Here is a 17,478-nt window from a genome sequence, read left to right on the forward strand (position 1 = left end):
CACGTGGTCAGCCACTTCGTGGCTGAGTTGCTGTTGTTGGCGGGACGACGCCAAGATGGCGGCGTAGTGGTCGGTCTACTGCAGAACCCGCTCTGAATTGAAAACTTTTTAAAATCAACAAAACGAACTTTCAGGATAAAAAATTGAAGCCACATATGATGGCAAAAAATCTGGGCTCAGATAAGAGAAAAATTACGACTCCCAGTTCTTCTCCATCCAAACGTTTTGGCAAGAGACAAAACATGGAAACCGACGCCGCAGAAAACATCATTGCTACGCTCAAGATGGCTATCAGAGAGCAAGGAGCTAGCAGCAGTGGGAAAAGTATCAGTGACCTGCAGGTTACTGTTAACTTTATTTCTGAAGATCTCAAGGAGCTGAAAGGAAAGTTGACGCACACCGAAGCGAGAGTGAGTAAAGCAGAGGAAAAAACTCAAAATTTGGAAAGCAAGGTGCTGGAGCTGCCACGATACAAACGAAGATGGAACCTGCGACTCCACGGGCGAACTGAGGAAGACGGAGAAGACGTTCGCAGAAAGGTCACAGAAATCTGCCAAAACATGGCTCCTGACCGCCGAGAGACCTTCCTGGAGGTACTCGACTCGGTGCACAGGCTTGGGCAAAGACGTGAGTCTTCAGCGGCACCACTGCCCCGTGTAGTAATCATTAAATTCACTATGAGGCATTTTCGAGACATTATCTGGAAGACGGCGAAACGATCCGACTATTTGACGCCGCCCAGGGAGCTGCGCTTTAAGGAAGACCTTTCTCCCGAGCACCGAGAGAGGCGCAGCCTATTGTGGCCGCAGGTTGAGGAAGCACGAGAGGAGGGGAAGGTGGCACACTTCGTGGGAGCTCGTGCGTTTGTGAACAGAAAGGAGATTCACTGAAGTGCCTTTCATCATGTAAGCTAATATGACTCAGGAGTTATTTTCCCTTATTCGTTTTCTAAATATACAATATGCTGTTGTTGCTAAAACACTTGTTATGTAATGACAGAGTAGTTCTGTTCTGTCTGTAATTTACACACTTTTTCTCAGGGTGAAAAGTTAGTTACACTCAACATTTCATCTATATCTCTTGTTTCTTTTAATGCTCGAGGATTAAGGGACAATACCAAAAGGAAAGCACTGCTATTATATGCTAACAGCCTGAATACTGAATTTTGTTTGATACAAGAATCTCATTCTGAACCTAATGACATTAGATTCTGGAAATCCCAATGGGGAGAGGACTTGTGGATGTCTCATGGCACAAACCACTCAGCAGGAACTCTGACTTTGAAACACAAGTTTAAAGGGAAAGTTATCTCTTCACAGACAGATTCAAACGGTCACTTTATTTTGTTGGTTATTTCATTTAATGACCAGGTATTTTTATTGGGAAACGTTTATGGTTATAACAACAAACGGGAGAATATTACCTTAATGCATTCAGTAAATGCAAAAATTGATTCTATAATAAGTAAATTTGCAGATCTAAAGATCATATTCGGAGGAGACTGGAATCATTCAATTAATGATATGTTAGATAGATGGCCAAATAAAAGTAATACAAATAATAGTTATTTGTTAGATTTTATAAATGAAAGAGATCTGATTGATATTTGGAGGTATAAGAATCCTACAGTTAAAGAATTTACGTGGAAGAACAGGTCAGGGTCATTACAGTCTCGTATTGACTATTGGTTGATTTCTGATCCATTATCTGAACATGTCTCTTCAGTTAGAATGTTACCAACACCCTTGACGGATCATAAAACTATCTTTTTGGAGCTGTATATGTCTACTAGTCATCAAACTAAAAGAGTCAACTCATATTGGAAATTAAATAATTCTCTTTTATTGAATGAATCTTTGGTAAAGGAGATTAAAATAAAAATAGATGAACGCTGGGATAGGGCATGTGCTGAAAATATGTATGGCAAAAATTGGGAGTTCATGAAATTTGAATTAAGGTCCCTTATAATGAAAAGAGGAGCTGAAATAGTTAAAAACAGAAAAAAAGAAGAATCAGAAATGATCTCTGAAATTATTGCTTTATCATCACAGCCACTTGAAAATTTATCAGAGGATAACAAGAACAGACTTCAAATTCTACAATTAAAATTAGATAATCTATATATTCACAAGGCAAAAGGAGCCTTTGTGCGCTCTAGGAGGAGATGGCTTGAGGAAGGAGAGCAAAACTCCAGCTATTTCTTCAAATTAGAGAAACAACATAATACACTTTGCAGCATGACCAAACTCTGTTCAGATGGTGTCATCACACAAGACCCTAAAAAGATTTCTGAGACATGTGAACTATTTTATAAAGAATTATATAAGTCTAAACTGTCAACAAATGACATGGAAAGTTTCTTCAACTCTTTAGGTAATATTGAGAGCATCAGCAATGCTAATAAAGATTTGTGTGATGCCCCCATCACAACATTGGATGTTGAGGATGCCATTAAAAAAATGAAACTCAATAATAGTCCTGGGAATGACGGATTAACCTCAGAGTTATATAAATGTTTCTCCAAGGACTTATCACGCTTTTTACATAAAGTATATATAGAAAGCATTGCTAATGAGAAGCTCCCTCCTTCATTGTGTCAGGGGTTGATCACTTTGATTCCCAAACCGCAAAAAGACTATTTGTTGTTAGATAATTGGAGACCTATTTCACTCTTGAACAATGACAAGATAATTGCTATGTGTTTGGCTAAAAAATTGAAAAGTACACTTAATGACATTATTGATGAAACACAGTCTGGTTTCATGACTGGTAGACATATAACAAACAACATAAGACTGGTGATTGATATCTTGGATCATTCAGAATTAATTACAGATAACAGCTTCATTCTTTTTTTAGATTTTTATAAAGCTTTTGATTCCATTGAACACAAATTCATATTTAAAGCACTTAACATTTTTGGTTTTGGGAATATGTTTAAAAAAGTCTGTCAAAACGTTATATGCAGGTGCAAATAGTTCAATCAAACTCCCATATGGCACTACTAAAAGATTTAACTTAAATCGTGGAATCCGTCAAGGTTGTCCGATCTCGGCATATCTCTTCCTTCTTCCTATGCAATTACTCTCCATTCATTTCAAAAACAGTGATGTATTGGGTCTCTCTATTGTTGGCAGAACACTGTTTATCACTCAACTTGCAGATGATACAACACTTTTTTTAAAGGATAAATTTCAAGTTAATAAAGCAATCAAAGTCATTAACTCTTTCTCAATGGCCTCCGGCCTTAAACTGAACATTACAAAATGTGAGCTTCTTCCTGTTAATAGTTGCACAGATACTATTATTTCTGGGATCCCTTTGAAGCATAAGGTTAAATATCTTGGTATTATAATTGAAAAAGACCAAAGCTCCAGACTATCTGAAAATTTTAATCCACTTATAGCTTCAGTCCAACAGAGGTTTAACCTTTGGCTTCAAAGAGATTTGTCTATTACTGGAAGATCCTTGGTAGCTAAAGTTGAAGGCCTCTCCAGACTTATATATGCAGCTATGGCACTTGATGTCTCAAAAAACATATGCACTAAAATTGACAGAATATTATTTTAATTTATCTGGAAAAAAAAGAATACATTATATTAAGAAGAATGTCATGATAAATAAGTTATGTTCTGGTGGGATTCATTCTTTAGACTTCACCTCCTTAAACTCTTCTTTTAAAGTCAAATGGATCAAACTGTTCTTAAAAATCCCAACTCAATCTGGAATTTTATTACTGCCCATATATTTAATTCACTTGGAGGAATGCATTTTCTCTTAAGGTGCAATTACAATATTTATAAATTACCGATAAAACTGTCCAACTTTCATAGTCAACTTTTGTTATCCTGGTCAATGATGTACTCACACAATTTTTCTCCCCATAAATATTTCATTTGGAACAATCAAGATATTAGGTTTAAGATCTTTATATATTAAGAGATGGGTTGATAATAAAATGTTACTTGTTAGTCAATTACTGAATGACAATGGTCAGCTTTTCACTTATGAAGAATTTCTTTCTGTATATGGTTTCCCTGTTACACCAAGAGAATATTCTATTGTATTTGATGCAATACCAGATGGAGTTAGAAGGTTATTGTTGTCTGCTCCTAAAGGTAAAAGTTGTACTATTCCAGGTTTAACTCCTGAAGACATATATATTGGTAACTTGTGTCCTTTATTAAGTGATAAAGCCACTAATCAATGCGTTAGAAATATTATTCAGAGAGACATTGTTTCTAAACCTGCAGCCATTTTCTACTGGAATAATATTTATAATGACATAGATTGGAGGAACACTTGGATTTTATCACGAAAATATTGTATTACAAATAAGGTACGAGAAGTTACATTTAAACTGCTTCACAGATGTTATCCAGTCAAGTCCCTTCTTGTAAAATACAAGATTAATATTGACACACTCTGTTCCATTTGTGGCAATGTGGATGAAACCATATGTCATTTATTTTGGGATTGTACTTACTCTCGTGTTTTTTGGATTGATCTAAATAATCTCATAAATAACAAAATTGACTCTTCTTGTAAACTGGACATCCAACATGTTTTATTTGGTCTGTCACAAAATGAGGAAATAAGTTCAGAAAAAATGTATATTATCAACCTTCTATTAATATTTGCTAAATTTCATATTCATTGTACCAAATTTGCACACCAGCGTCCAAACATTAGTGTATTCAAAGCACTTCTTTCATCCTATTTAGAATCTTTAAAAGAATGTATGAATCCTAAAGCCAGCAAAACCAGAAGACTATGTGAAGAATATAATTTAACTTAAATCCTGTATCTCGAGCTTTTTTATTTTGTCTTTTCTTTTCTTTTTTTATGGATATCTACTACTACTTTCGGCTGCTCCCGTTAGGGGTCGCCACAGCGTATCATCCGTTTCCATGTCTTCCTGTCTTCTGCGTCTTCCTCTGTCACACCAGCCACCTGCATGTCTTCCCTCACCACATCCATAAACCTCCTCTTTGGCCTTCCTCTTCTCCTCTTCCCTGGCAGCTCCATATTCAGCATCCTTCTCCCAATATACTCAGCATCTCTCCTCCACACATGTCCAAGCCATCTCAATCTTGCCTCTCTTGCTTTGTCTCCAAACCGTCCAACCTGAGCGGTCCCTCTAATATAATCGTTCCTAATCCTGTCCTTCTTCATCACTCCCAGTGAAAATCTTAGCATCTTCAACTCTGCCACCTCCAGCTCCGCCTCCTGTCTTTTCGTCAGTGCCACTGTCTCCAAACCATATAACATAGCTGGTCTCACAACCATCTTGTAAACTTTCCCTTTAACTCTTGCTGCTACCCTTCTGTCGCAAATCACTCCTGACACACTTCTCCACCCACTCCAACCTGCCTGCACTCTCTTTTTCACCTCTCTATTGCACTCCCCGTTACTTTGGACAGTTGACCCCAAGTATTTAAACTCAAATGCCTTTGTCACCTCCACTCCTTGCATCCTGACCATTCCACTGTCCTCTCTCTCATTCACACATAGGTATTCCGTCTTGCTCCTACTGACTTTCATTCCTCTTCTCTCCAGTGCATACCTCCACCTCTCCAGGCTCTCCTCAACCTGCACCCTACTCTCGCTACAGATCACAATGTCATCCGCGAACATCATCGTCCATGGAGATTCCTGCCTGATCTTGTCCGTCAACCTGTCCATCACCTTTGCAAACAAGAAAGGGCTAAGAGCCAATCCTTGATGTAATCCCACCTCCACCTTGAACCCATCTGTCATTCCAACCGCACACCTCACCATTGTCACACTTCCCTCATACGTATCCTGCACCACTCCTACATACTTCTCTGCAACTCCTGACTTCCTCATACAATACCACACCTCCTCTCTCGACACTCTGTCATAAGTTTTCTCTAAATCTACAAAGACACAATGCAACTCTTTCTGGCCTTCTCTATACTTCTCAATCAACATTCTCAAAGCAAACATCGCATCTGTGGTGCTCTTTCATGGCATGAAACCATACTGCTGCTCGCTGATCGTCACCTCTCCTCTTAACCTAGCTTCTATTACTCTTTCCCAAATCTTCATGCTGTGGCTGATCAACTTTATACCTCTGTAGTTGTTGCAGTTCTGCACATCGCCCTTGTTCTTGAAAATCGGTACCAGTATGCTTCTTCTCCACTCCTCAGGCATCCTCTCACTTTCCAGGATTGTGTTAAACAATCTAGTTAAAAACTCCACTGCCATCTCTCCTAAACATCTCCATGCCTCCACAGGTATGTCATCAGGACCAACTGCCTTTCCACTCTTCATCCTCTTCATAGCTGCCCTCACTTCCTCCTTGCTAGTCCGCTGAACTTCCTGATTCACTATCCCTACATCATCCAACCTTCTCTCTCTCTCATTTTCTTCATTCATCAGCCCCTCAAAGTACTCCTTCCACCTTCTTAGCACACTCTCCTCGCTTGTCAGCACATTTCCATCTCTATCCTTGATCGCCCTAACTTGCTGCACATCCTTTGCAGCTTGGTCCCTCTGTCTAGCCAATTGGTACAAGTCCTTTTCTCCTTCCTTAGTGTCTAATCTGTCATACAACTCACCATACGCCTTTTCCTTTGCCTTTGCCACCTCTCTCTTTGCTTTACGCTGCATCTCCTTGTACTCCTGTCTACTTTCTTCATCTCTCTGACTATCCCACTTCTTCTTTGCCAACCTTTTCCTCTGTATAATTTGCTGTACTTCCTCATTCCACCACCAAGTCTCCTTGTCGTCCTTCCTCTGTCCTGATGACACACCAAGTACCTTCCTAGCTGTCTTCCTCACTATTTCTGCAGTGGTTTTCCAGCCATCTGGCAACTCTTCACTACCACCCAGTGCCTGTCTTAACTCCTCCCTGAACTCCACACAACAGTCTTCCTTCTTCAACTTCCACCATTTGATCTTCGGCTGTGTCTTCACTCGCTTCCTCCTCTTGGTCTCCAAAGTCATCTTACAGACCACCATCCGATGCTGCCTAGCTACGTTCTCCCCTGTCACCACCTTGCAGTCTCCAATCCCTTTTAGATGGCGCCTTCTACATAAGATATAGTCCGCCTGTGTGCACTTTCCTCCACTCTTGTACGTCACCCTGTGTTCCTCCCTCTTCTTGAAATATGTATTCACCACAGCCATTTCCATCCTTTTCGCAAAATCGACCACCATCTGTCCTTCCACATTTCTCTTCTTGACTCCATACCTTCCCATCACCTCTGTTCCCTTCACCAACATGTCCATTGAAGTCCGCTCCAATCACCACTCTCTCCTCCTTGGGTACCCTCTCCACCATGTCGTCCAACTCACTCCAGAATTCTTCTTTTTCATCCATCTCACACCCAACTTGCGGGGCAAATGCGCTGATAACATTCAGCAATAAACCTTCAATTTCCAGCTTCATACTCATCACTCTGTCTGACACTCTCTCCACCTCCAGCATGCTCTTGACATACTCTTCCTTCAGAATTACCCCTACCCCATTTCTCCTCCCATTCACACCATGGTAGAAGAGTTTGAACCCACCTCCGATACTCCTGGCCTTACTCCCCTTCCACCTGGTCTCTTGCACACACAGTATGCCTACCTTTCTTCTTTCCATCATGTCAGCCAGCTCTCTCCCTTTACCAGTCATAGTGCCAACATTCAAAGTTCCAACTCTCACCTCCACACTCCTACCCTTCCTCCTCTCTAGCTGCCTCTGGACATGCTTTCCCCCTCTCCTTCTCCTTCGCTCTTTTTTATGGATATGTAAATTTTAATTTTGAAATAATTTATATTTTTGTAACTACTTTTTGTCCTATTGTGATGTAATATTTTCTTGTTTATATGTTTTGTTCAATAAAAAAAAAGTTGCTGTTGTTGGCGGGACGACGCCAAGATGGCTGCCGAGTAAGTCGTGGTTGCTGAGCTCCTGCACAATAAACGATTTATCTGGTGAAAAACGAAGAAGTTGTCGTTTAAATAACTTTTAACAACAACCGGAAGAACTTCTTCAACGACTGAAAGCAGCTTAATGTGGAGTCGAGACCGGAAAAGATCGCAAAAGAGCAAAGTGCCCACGCCTGCGGTCCACTCGGGTAACATGCTGATATCCTCATGCCATGACTACGCCCGCTCCGTAGAAGCAGTGACAGTCACTATGGCAGAAGAAGAATCTCCTCCGCTCACTATGGCAGAAGAAGAATCTCCTCCGCTACCTGGGACTCCATGCAAGTCCCCTACTGCAAAGAAAGCTCCTTATGAGACTAAAGAGTCCACATCCCAAGATAACGCCGTCATCTCCGTACTTTCCAAACTCATAAATGAGCGAGCCGACTCTATTGAAAGGCTGGTGAGTGAAAACTCTAAGAAAATCGACGGAAAAACACTGAAGATAGAAGGGATGAAAAAAACAATAGACTTTGCGTGCAGTGAAGTAAAAGACACACAGAAGAAAGTGTCAAATGTTGAAGCTCGTCTTAAAGAGGAAGAGCGCAAAGCTGCTGCCAGTCTTCAAACACGTGGTGCGAGCCGGAGTCCTACTCAAGACGGTGGAACCTGAAGCTTTATGGCGTTGCTGAAAACTCAACCGAAAATGTGCAAGAAAAAGCTTTAGAGGTTTGCTGCCAGAATATCCTTCCAGAGGAAAAGAACAAGCTCTCAGATGCTATCGATGTTGCCCATCGTCTTGGAAAACCGTCACAAAGCCGCTCCACTCCAAGAGCCATCATCATCCGATTCTCCCTGAGGTCCTACAGAGATGCTTTGTGGAAGTCAGCAAAACATCATTCCTTCCTGCGTGACAACAGGCTTCGTTTTGCTGAAGATCTCTCTCAACTCGTCAGGGAGGCCAGGCTGAACATGTGGCCCATGGTGCAGAAGGCACGAAGTGAGGGGAAACCTGCATATTATGTAGGTGCACGAGCCTTCATCAATGGACAGGAAATGACCTGAGGTAAACATGACTGATTTCAACTGAGCCTTTTTCATGGCTTGCAGGTCCAACAAAGCTCAGTCTCCTGACTCTCTAAACTGGTGTGCTGTTAGACTTTTCATCACAGGGACAACTGAGCCTACTTGAACTCTCATTTAGTTTGCATTCTTCTCTTACAATATTTCTTACAATATTTTATCCTACTGATTTTATTATAGACAACAGCTGGAAAAAATAAGTGGTTTAAAATATGTAGGACAGCCTTATTTTGCTCAATTTATATTATATTGTCACCTACTATGTTGGCTGTTCCAAGTGCAACTAATACTCAGCGTGCCAGGTCATAACTACTTGTTCAGTATTATTTCGTAAGTTTTCTTATCTTAAGAATTTCTTTGTCTATAGTTTCCCTAAACGCCAGGGGGTTAAGGAATGTTACAAAACGTAAAGCATTATTTTTATTTTCGAAACAGTTTGATACAGATTTTTGTTTCTGTCAAGAATCTCACTCAATCGCAAGTGATGTGAATTTTTTGAGAGCCCAATGGGGTAACGATTTATGGTTTTCTCACAGCTCAGAAAGATCGGCGGGTGTCTTAACCATGAAAAATAGATATAACGGTGACATCCTACACACAGACACAGATCCTAAAGGACATTTTATCTGTCAAATTGTCAGTTATGATAAAATTATTTTGATTATTGTTAATGTGTATGGATACAACTCTAATTTAGAAAATTCTCAATTATTTACTGTCATAGAGAATAGACTTAAACATTGGCTCACTAAATTTCCAAATTCCCAAATAATAATTGGAGGAGACTTTAATGTAACTTTGAATCCACTTATAGATAGATGGCCACCTACACAAGATAATAACAGAAACAATTTTATTAAATCTTTTATAGAAAGATATGATTTAGTAGACATATGGAGAGTCAAATCCCCAGATACGGTAACGTTCACTTGGAAGAACAAAGGAAACACAAGGCTTTCTCGTTTAGATTTTTGGTTAGTTTCCAAACATTTTAATGAACAAGATATCACAGTAAATGTTATCCCTTGTCCCTTAAGTGATCATAAGGCTATCTACATATCAATTAATCTGTTTCCCTCTGATAAAAGCTGCAAAGCCAAATATTGGAAATTGAACAACTCTCTTCTTAAATATGAGGAAGTTAAAATGAAAATTTCACAATTGATAACGCTTTACTTTGATAAGGCAAAAATAAATAATTCATTCAGATTAAACTGGGAGCTATTTAAGTATGAATCAGCAAAATATTTTAGGACTTACGGAAGTAATCTTGCCAAAATTAGGAAATTAGAAGAACAGAACATTATCACAGATATTTCTTTACTCTCTCAAATTTCACCAGACGCCTTAACAAAAGAAGACAAAATTAAATTGTATGAGTCACAAGAGAAACTTGATGTGATCTATAAAAGAAGGGCAGAAGGAGCGTTTATTAGATCGCGGACACAATGGCTAGAAAAGGGTGAACAGAACTCAGCATATTTTTTCAAACTAGAAAAATATCGTGCAAAAATTAATACCATTAATGAACTAAAAATTAATGATAATATAACAGATGACCCAAAACTAATATCTGATTTTTGTTCGACTTTTTATAAAAACCTGTACACATCTGAATACTCTGAAGATAATACTCAAGCATTCCTGAATTCACTACAATTCACTACTATACCTCTCGACTTAAAGACTCTGAAAGAGATCTTTGTGATCTCCCCTTATCACTAACAGAGGTTAGCAACTGTATTAATTCTTTAAAGGATAACCAATCTCCGGGAACAGATGGCTTATCTTCTGAATTCTATAAATTGTTTTCACAGCAGATGGCACCATTTCTTCTACAAGTGTTTAATGAAAGCCTATCATCCAGTTGTTTACCTGCAAGTATGACTCAAGGTTGAATTACATTAATTCCTAAACCACGCAAAGATCCGCTTTATATTGACAACTGGCGCCCAATCTCTCTTCTAAATAATGACTATAAAATATTGGCCATGATTCTTGGTAGGAGAATCAAGAAAGTTCTAGATTCCATAATTGATGAAGCACAATCAGGATTCATGCCTAATAGACACATCACCAACAATATTAGACTAGTTTTAGATGTACTTGATTACTCACACCTCATTTCTGATAACAGCTTTTTGCTCTTCTTAGACTTCTTTAAAGCCTTTGACACGGTGGAACATACTTTTCTCTTTCATTCGTTAAAGAAATTTGATTTTGGAGACTTTTTTTGCAATACAATTAAAACCCTTTACAATAATGCCAACTGTTCAATCAAGCTTAAATATGGGTCATCTTCCAGGTTTGAGGTCAAACGTGGCGTTCGTCAAGGTTGCCCGATATCGCCATATTTATTTCTACTCGCTGCCCAACTTTTATGTGACCATATTAAGTGTAGTAATCTGAAAGGTGTTTCTATTGCTGATAGAACTATTGTAATTAGTCAACTAGCGGATGGCACCACTTTATTTCTAAAAGACAGCTCCCAAGTACCTTTAGCTATTAATATTATAGAACAATTTACTAAAGCTTCGGGCTTTCATTTAAATCTTAAAAAATGTGAATTATTAGCTATCAAATATTGTTGTGTTGATTCAATTTCCAATATTCAAGTTAAAAATTCGGTTACTTATTTAGGTATCATTATAGATAAAAATGAATCCCAAAGATGTAACACTAACTTCAATCCAATAATTAACAAAACTAAACAAAAATTCAATCTGTGGCTCTTACGTGACTTATCTTTAAGGGGCCGAATCCTCCTCTCAAAGGCTGAAGGAATATCAAGATTAACATATGCTGCACTGCCATTAGGTATAGATAGTCATATATGCAAAACAATAGATAAAATATTATTTGATTTTGTATGGAAAAACCGCACCCATTATCTTAGGAATTCTGTTCTGATGAGCGAATACAATAATGGTGGCCTTAATTTTTTAGACTTTTCTACACTAAATTACACCTTTAAAATAAATTGGATCAGACGTTACCTTATATGTCCATCTTCTCTTTGGAATTTCATTCCCCATTTTGTCTTCTTCAATTGGTGGTCTTAAATTTTTGCTTCTATGTAACTATAACATTGACAAAATTCCCCTCAAACTGTCTTTGTTCCACAAACAAATGTTACTGGCATGGTGTCTAATTTACAAACACAACTTTTCTCCTCACAGGTTTTTTATTTGGAATAATAGATATTTGCTGTATAAAAACAAATCTATCTTTTTCAAACAGTGGTTTGACAACAATATTCTTTTGATTAGTCAGTTGTTCAAAGAACATGGGCAACTTTACAATTATGTTGAATTCATTCAACATTATAGATTCCCTGTTACACCTAAAGAATTTTCTATTGTTTTTGATGCTGTTCCCTCTGGTATTGTTTCAATTTTCAAAGGTGTTAATGTGAATGTTAATCTCCTTATATCAGTAGATGTAACTGAAACAACTGTTGGGAAAGCATGCTTTTCATGGAACACCAAGAACAAAAACAAGATTATTCGTCAAATGTTTCAACAAGATATTATTAGCTCACCCTCTGCCTTATCTTATTGGTCTGCCTTTGTTGGTGAAAAAATTGTTTGGGAAAAAATTTGGCCTTTACCTCATAAGTTCCTCTTGACTAATAAAGTAAAAGAAATATCTTTCAAAATTATTCATAGATTCTATCCAACTAATCAATATTTGCAGAGACTTAAGAAGGACATTGATGTGAGTTGCTCTCTCTGTGGTTTGTTTAATGAAACATTGGTTCATTTATTTTGGTCTTGCCCACACACTAAACAACTGTGGAGTAGGTTGTCTCGTTTGATTATTGATCATATTTACCCTCATTTCACCCTGAGTTGAAAAAATGTATTGTTTGGATATACTGAATTTGATAGGAACCTCGATTCTCAGTATTATTTAATCAATTTGCTAATTATCTTAACAAAATTTTATATTCACAGATCTAAATTCTCTAGCAAGAAACCTAATTTTCCTGAGCTGTCTGCATATATCAAACAATATATTTCATCAATATCTGATAGTGAAAATAAAAAAGCTGTAAAAACATATAAGCACTTTATGATTTACAAAATATTTAGTTAAGTATGTAATTTATTTGTTTTACTTTATACAATCCCCCTGGCGTATTTATGTTAATGTTTATGATAATATATGTGTTAATGTTGTATACATTCGATAATGTGACTATTGTTGATTGACATTGTTGTATATTATTTTTGTACACTTTTGTTAATAAAGTTCCTTAAAAAAAGTTTCTGTTGTTCCTAAACGCTTCCACTTTTCAATAATACCACTTACAGTTGACCGTGGAATATCCAGCAGGGAAGACATTTCACGAACTGACTTATTGCAAAGGTGGCATCCTATGACAGTACCACACTTGAATTTGTAAGGAGGTGAATGAATAACGGAGACGGAGACAGTATCGTAGGCGAACACTCGAGTAACGAGCCCCGGGTTTATTCCTAAAACACCTTGCAACATGTAACTAGTGCCCCCTACCGGGGCTTCCAAAGATAATGCTAGCCAGCTATCACTATAACTCCCTTTCTTTAAAACAACAAAACAAAACATAACTTGTCAGGATGTAGGCTACAACTAAACATAGGCTACTTTAATGTTTAACATGAACCAACAGGGTGTACAACTAAACATGCATTGTCTTTTTTTCTTTCTTTCTTTTCTTTCTTTTTTTAAATAAACACACTAGCTATCAGGGCCAGGGTGGACTTGGAGGGTCTCTGGGATTATTCTGCCCATGGGAGTAGCCTCCGTGTTAAACTAGATTAGTCTCAAAGTCTTGTAGGTGTATCAAGGGACCCCGCACCCTCTCAGGGTACCAGTGGGGGGCAGGTGGGGGTGAGGCTGTCTCATGGTGAGTAGGAGGCAGCGAGTCGTCCACTGGATCGGGTAGGGCAGGATCAGTGGAGCCACCCCCGTCTGGCTGAGCGACGGTGAGATCCTGGCGGTTTCTCCTCACTATGCGGCCCCCCACTTCAACATAATAGGACCGTGGCGTGTCAGCTTCTTGCTGTAAAGTACCTTTTGATTTAGAGCCCCGAATCCAGACACGGTCGCCTGAGCTGAGTGTTGGCAGCAGTTTGGCTCTGTGACGAGTATCAAAGTGACCTTTCTGTTTCAGCTTTGACTGCTGGTCTTGCCCCTTGAAGGCTGAGAGATCAGGCCAGCCTGGCTGGAGGAGTGAAGGGTGGGCAGGCACCGGTGTGTGGAGTTGCCATCCTCGGAGGAGTTCGGATGGGCTATATCCACCAGCAAAGGGGGTGGAGCGGTAGGCCAGGAGTGCCAGGTATGGGTCAGACGATTTCTTAAAGAGTTGCTTCACAGTTTGAACGGCCCTCTCTGCCATGCCGTTACTTTGTGGGTAGAGTGGGCTAGAGGTCACATGAGTTAAGTCCCAGGCCCTTGAGAAAAGACGAAAGGTGTCAGAGGAGAACTGTGATCCATTGTCTGTGACCACTGTAAGTGGAACTCCGTTACGTGCGAACCATGACTTAATGCGTTCCACAACTGCCGATGAGGTGGCCTTAAGCAGTAGGCCCTGGGCTATGGTGAGTTCACCTGAGACAGCCCAATAAGTCTTGAGTGCATTGTCATGCTTGACATCATCTGGCCATCTTCCTGACAGTAATGAGCCACCTGTCTGAGCAACTCATAAGCCTATTGAGCCTGTTTGAGGTCCATGAGCCGCTTTTCTGTCATAGGCAGTGAGGAGATCACAGAATGCACAAACCCCTCAACGAGCTGCTCTTCTACATGGGCCTCCGGGGCCTGAATGGCATGCACCAGGGTTTTAGATAGCACATCTGCTGTGGCCAGGCTCTTTCCAGGCACGTGTGAGATGGAGAAATGGAACCACATGAGTCTCATTCAAAACCGCATGATGCGGGGTGACAGTTCATCGAGGTGTTTGGTCCCTAGGAGGGTGAGGAGGGATTTATGGACTGTTTCAACCTGAAAAGTCATGCCAAGCAGGAAGTCCTTGAAATGCTCGCACGCCCACGTTATAACAGAGCCTCCTTTTCAATCTGCGCATAGCACTGCTCTGTGGTCGTGAGAGCCCGTGAAACGTACACCATGGGGCACCAGTCTGTGTCTTGGCGCCGTTGAAGGAGGACTGCCCCCAGACCATAAGAGGACGCATCTGCCAAGACCTTGGTCTCGTTACTAGAGTCATACAAGGCTAGGCCAGGTGGGGTCAACAGCTCATTCTTTATATCCATAAAGGCTTGACACTGTTTTGAGCCCAAGTACCAGGAGGTGTCTTTGATCAGGAGGTCCCTGAGTGGCTTTGATTTTTCCGCAAGGTTTGGGAGGTATTTCCCCAAGTGTGTCACAAGGCCCATGAAACGTCGGACTTCTGTTACATTTCTCAGCTCTGCCATGTGGGTGAGGGCCTTGACCTTGTCGGGGTCGGCTCTGACACCCTCTCCATCAATGAACTAGCCCAGGAACTTCACCTGCCTTTGAGAAATCACATTTTGTGTTGAGTGTGAGTCCTGACTGATGGAGGCACTCGATCACTGCCGTGAGACGTGTATCATGTTGGGCCTGTGTAACCCCAAATACAAGGACATCATCCATGTGGCATAGAGTCCCTTCCAGACCCTCTAGGAGTTGGGACATGCACCGTTGGAAGTGCTCCGGGGCCGAACTGATTCCAAAAGGTGATCTCTGGAAGCAGAAGCAACCAAATGGAGTGATGAAAGTCATCAGGAGCATAGATTCCACAGACAGTGGGATTTGTCAAAATCCTGTTTGTGCGTCGAGCTTTGTGAAGATTTTAGCATCCTGGCCCAGCGTGGATTCAACACAGGGGAGGGTGTGGAGTTCTCGGCAGACGTTTTCATTTAACTTGGTAGATCTACGCAGATCCTCACCCGGCTGTCCACCTTCGGCACAATCACCATCCCTGCGCACCAACGTATGGGCTCTTCCGCTCGTGAGATGATGCCCAACATTTCCATCCGAGTAAGTTCATCCTTCACTCTAGACATGAGAGGGAGAGAAACACGTCTGGGTGTGGAGAGAGTGAAGGGTGTTGCATCTGGTTTGAGGGCTATGTGATAATCGCCCTCAAGCCTGCCAATACCGTCAAACAGGGTGAGGAAATTTCACTTCTTGTTCTAGGTTGCAGGAGGTAGTGTCAACTGAGTTTAGGTCTGCTCTTGGCAGGTTTAGAGCTGAAATGGCGGGGCGGCCAAGTAAGGCCATTCTGAGGCCACGGATTCTGCTGTGTGGACTTCTCACCTGTCTTTAAGGTGGCTGAAAACCTCCCCCGTACATCCAGTGGGGTACGACTTGGTCCCTGGAGCACTTTATTAGTCTTTTCCAGTGGGGAAGCTGCATGCAGGTCATGGTATAGGCATTCTGGAATCACAGTCACATCAGCCCCCGTGTCGATTTTGAACTCTGAGCATTGGCCACACAGGCTGATATGGGTTACCCATGGCTGCCCTTGACCATCATCTAATGATCCAAGGAATGCAATTTCCACGTCTTCCTCTTGTAACACTTCTGCCACTGCTGTATTAGACCGACAGACAGTTGCAAAATGCTCTCTCTTTTGGCAGTTCCTGCAAGTGGCATCCTTAGCTGGACATGCCTGTCTATTGTGGGAACTCCTGCCACACCAGCCGCAGTTCTTGAGTTGCATTTGTGGTCTTGCTGGAGTAGGGGGGCAGGATATTTGACTGGTGGAGGGTCTGGTTGTATTTTTCCTAATAGCAACTGCCTCCACTGACTGCTCTAAGTGTGTTTCACCTTGAAGGAAGCATTGCTGTTTCTTTATGTGTTCATGTCTCAGGCATATGCGTTTTGTTGTGTCCAGTGTGAGTTTTTCATCCATTTGCAGTTTTTCTGATAATTTCCGATCCCTTAGGCCGACTACCAGTCTATCTTTAATGAGCCCTTCTTGTAAGGTGCCATATTCACAATGTTGTATTAATTCATACAGTGCTTTTATGAAGCTGTCAACAGACTCGCCACTCTCTTGTACTCTTTTGTGAAATCTGGCACGCTCGAATATCAGATTTCGTCTGGGGATAAAATGGTTGGTGAGTTCGTTTTTGACTGTGCCAAGGTCTTTGAGTTGATCATCAGTTATATCTCTGCACCGGACAATAGACTCCGCCTCCGGCCCCATAGCATACAGTAGAGTATTGACTTGCTTCTCTTGCGACTGTTTATCCAAGCCCGAGGCATGTCGGAAGCGTTCGAATCTACTCAGCCATAGCGGCCACTCTTCAGGGAGGGTTGGAGTCAAACTCAGAAGGAGGAGAAATCTGGAAAAATGCCTGCTGCCCGACTTGCTGCTGATCGTCGGCCACAACAGCTTTCGGGCGAGTCTTTCTCTGACGTCTCCGCGGCAGTTTGCAGGTAAGGTAAGTAACATCTCGTGGCTAACTTTAGCTAGCTTTGCTGCGTTCATGAGGCTATCGTTAGCATGCTGTCACCGGTTATTTTATTGCCCGGTGC

Source organism: Lampris incognitus, chromosome 2, assembly GCF_029633865.1.
Source record: "Lampris incognitus isolate fLamInc1 chromosome 2, fLamInc1.hap2, whole genome shotgun sequence".
NCBI lineage: Eukaryota > Metazoa > Chordata > Actinopteri > Lampriformes > Lampridae > Lampris > Lampris incognitus.